The following is a 3,900-nucleotide window of genomic DNA, read 5'->3' on the forward strand; positions in this document are numbered from 1 at the left end:
TTTGTTTCTGTTTATTTTACTAATAGCTATTCTAAGTGGCATGAAGTGATAGTTCTGTATGATCCTGATTTACATTCCCTTGATAATTATTAATATTGAACATTTTTGGATATAACCATTGACAATTTCTATTTCTTCTTTTAGTTAAGTATATTCAGATCATTTGTTCATTTTTTTTTTCTCATTAAACTTTTCTTTTAATGGATTTCAAAATTCTGTGACAGATTTTTGGTCAAGCTGCTTCCATTAAAAAGTACTGATTTTAAAAACTAATAACTTAAAACTGCCACACACACACACACACAAAAAAAAAAGGTCCACAAAACATTCTCCTTTCCTTCTGAAGGTTTTACGATACATTGTTATCATTAACCAGTCTTTTACTATTAAACTTAAATGGCCAATTGAGACAAACAGTTCTGAGACTGTTCTTCCACCACTGATTAAGACTGGGGTGGCAGGTATTAGTGGTAATATTCATTTAGCCTTCTGAGCTTTCTGGGCAGACTTGGTGACCTCGCCAGCTCCAGCAGCCTTCTTGTCCACTGCTTTGATGACACCCACAGCAACTGTCTGCCTCATATCACGAACAGCAAAATGACCCAGAGGAGGATAGTCAAAGAAGCTCTCAACACACATGGGCTTTCCTGGAACCATGTCAACGATCACCAGACTTCAGGAATTTAGGACCATCTTCCAGCTTCTTACCAGAATGGCGATCAATCTTTACTTTCGGCTCAGCAAACTTGCAAGCAATGTGAGCTGTGTGACAATCCAGTACAGGGGCATAGCCAGCACTGGTTTGGCCTGGATGGTTCAGTATAATCACCTGAGCAGTGAAACCAGCTGCTTCCATTGGTGGGTCGTTTTTGCTGTCACCAGCAACATTGCCACGACGAACATCTTTGACAGACACATTCTTGACATTGAAGCCCACATTATCTCCAGGAAGAGCTTCACTCAGAGCTTCATGGTGCATTTCAACAGATTTTACTTCAGTTGTGACATTGACTGGAGTAAAGGTGACCACCATGCCAGGCTTGAGAACTCCAGTCTCCACTTGGCCCACAGGGACAGTACCAATACCACCAATTTTGTAGACATCCTGGAGGGGCAGATGCAAAGGCTTGTCAGTTGGACGAGTTGGTGGCAGGATACAATCTAAAGTATCAAGCACTGTGGTTCCACTGGTACTGCCATCTTTATGGGTGACTTTCCATCCCTTGAACCAAGGCATATTAGCACTTGGCTCCAACATGTTGTCATCATTCCAACCAGAAATTGGCACAAATGCTACTGTGTCAGAGTTGTAGCCAATTTTCTTAATGTAGGTACTGACTTCCTTAATGATTTCCTTGTATCTCTTCTGACTGTAGGGTGGTTCAGTGGAATCCATTTTGTTAACACCAACAATTAGTTGTTTCACACCCAGTGTGTAAGCCAGAAGGGCATGCTCATGGGTCTGCCCATTCTTGGAGATTTCAGCTTCAAATTCACCAACACCAGCAGTGACAATCAGGACAGCACAGTCAGCCTGAGATGTGCCTGTAATCATGTTTTTGATAAAGTCTCTATGTCCTGGGGCATCGATGATAGTCACATAATACTTGCTGGTCTCAAATTTCCACAGGGAGATGTCAATGGTGGTACCACACTCACGCTCAGCTTTCAGATTATCCAAGACCCAGGCATAGTTGAATGAGCCCTTTCCCATCTCAGCAGCTTCCTTCTTAAATTTTTCAATGGTTCTTTTGTCGATCCCACCACATTTGTAGATCAGATGACCAGTAGTGGTAGACTTGCCCAAATCTACATGTCCAATGACAATGATGTTGATATGAGTCTTCTCCTTTCTCATTTTGGCTTTGATTTAGTGGTGGTTTTCACAACACCTGTGTTCTGGTGGCAAACCCATTGTGGGAAAAAAAAGAAAAACATTTGTTCATTTTTTAAGCAGATTGATTTCTGGCTACTGAGTTGAGTTCTTTATATATTTTGGATAACTAATTGCTTATCAGATGCATCATTTGCAAATATTTCTCCCACTCAAGAGGTTGTCCTTCACCCTGCTGACTATTCCCTTTGCTGTTTAGAAGATTTTTGTTGTTGTTGTTCTTCTTCTTTTTTAGATATACATGACAGTAGAGTATATTTTGACATATTATACATACATGTAGTATAATTTATTCTAATTAGGATCCAGTCTTGTAGTTGTACCTGCTGTTCAAAAGTTTTAAAATATGACATAATCTTATTTGTCGATTTATGGTTTTGTTTTTGAAGTCATATCCGGAAAATCATTGTCCATGCTAATTTGTAGAGCTTTTCTTCTATGTTGTCTTCCGTAGTTTGTAGTTCCAGAAATTTAAGTCTTTAATCCATTTCAACTTGATTTTTATATATAGTGAGACATAGGGTCTCATTTTATATTTCTATATGTAGATTTCCAATTTTCTCAACAGTACTATCTGTTGACCATTGTGTGTTGTGCAGGCATCTATTTCATAATTTATTTTTTCCTGTTTGTGATTTTATTCCATCCTTTATGTCTTAGATCAGAGATCAGCAAACTTTTTTCTGTACTGCATGAAATACTAAATATATCAGCTTTCCCAGGCTGTATAGTCTCTGTTGCTACTACTCAACTCCACACTTGTAAGAAAGAAGTCATATACAATATATTAAAAATCAGAGCTATATTTCAATGAAACATAATTTAAAGACATTGAAATTTTAATTTTGTATAATTTTTATGCATAAAAAATATTTTTGAGCCATTTAAAAAGTATAAACTTTTAACTTTATGTCTATACAAAAATACACAGCCGATTATAGTTTAACAAATCCTTGATATTAAACATATAAGTGGTATAATTTTTAATTTTCTCTATTATTTATACTTTTTTCTAGAAATAAACTTACTTATTTCTCTACTTTCAAGTTTTTGGATTTCTTCCATAGTGTTATTTGTTCTTTTATACTTTGGGATTTTATTTATAAGGCTTGTCTTGAATGAGAATATTTTTTTCTCTCTCAGAGTGACACCTTCCAAGTTGGGGCTCACAAAACCATGGTAATATATAACAGTTTCAATCTGTGTCAGTGTTTATGTGCCCTCTCTGAGTTTCTCAGCCTCATTTGTCTTCAGAGCTTTTTCTAGTCATTCTAGCACCAGTACCTTGAGTAATCAACTTTAAACATATACTATCTGAATGTACCTCACCTCATTAGTACACTACAACCTTCATTTCCTTTGTTAAGGCTTCTTGACAGTGAAGCTTGGATAAACACATGTACTATCAAATTGTTGAAATTAAAGTCTTATGGGTAAATGTTTCACCAATGGAAGATAGAAACTTGCATACAAATTCTTTTCTTTCGTGAGATGGACTTTTCTAAGGAATAATTATTTGTTTTCCTGCAAGAATATTCTGTAATTCTGTAGAAAACTAATCGCATTTAGTTCTAAGTGCTGGCAAGTTTGGCATCTCACCATGATATTGACTTTTGCTTTTGCTCTGCCTTTGTCTCTTTCTTCCTACCTCCTGATCCTAAGACTGTATTTCCTAATTGAAAACTAGTGCTTTGCCTCAGGCTCCATTTCCTGGGGAATCCAGGCTAAGACTCAATCACTAAACTTTCATTTTGGTTTTTCCAGGTCCTTTTATCTAATTTTCTCTGTTTCCATGTACCATTCCTGACAAAAAAAATAGAAATTTTTCAGGTTTTTTTCATTTTAAGAACACCAATTCCATTTTGTGGTTTCAGTCAATGAAACTACCAAAGTGTTACTCATTTTGGTCTGCATAGTAATCAAACCCAGGACCTCTTTTTTTTTTTTTTTTACCCCTTAATCTTAGTAAAGTATAACATCAGCCCTACCTTACAACTCTAAGTTCC

At 36.4% G+C, this 3,900-nt stretch overlaps 1 pseudogene across 1 annotated transcript; it reads right to left on the reverse strand.

The window, feature by feature from the left end:
• Positions 1-213: 213 nt before the first annotated feature.
• LOC306651379 (elongation factor 1-alpha 1-like) lies at positions 214-1,881 on the reverse strand (annotated as a pseudogene). The gene has a single exon. The product of its transcript is annotated as an elongation factor 1-alpha 1-like (transcript).
• Between the last annotated feature and the right edge of the window lie 2,019 nt (positions 1,882-3,900).

The sequence above is a fragment of the Sciurus vulgaris genome, assembly GCF_902686455.1.
Source record: "Sciurus vulgaris genome assembly, chromosome: X".
Classification (NCBI taxonomy): domain Eukaryota; kingdom Metazoa; phylum Chordata; class Mammalia; order Rodentia; family Sciuridae; genus Sciurus; species Sciurus vulgaris.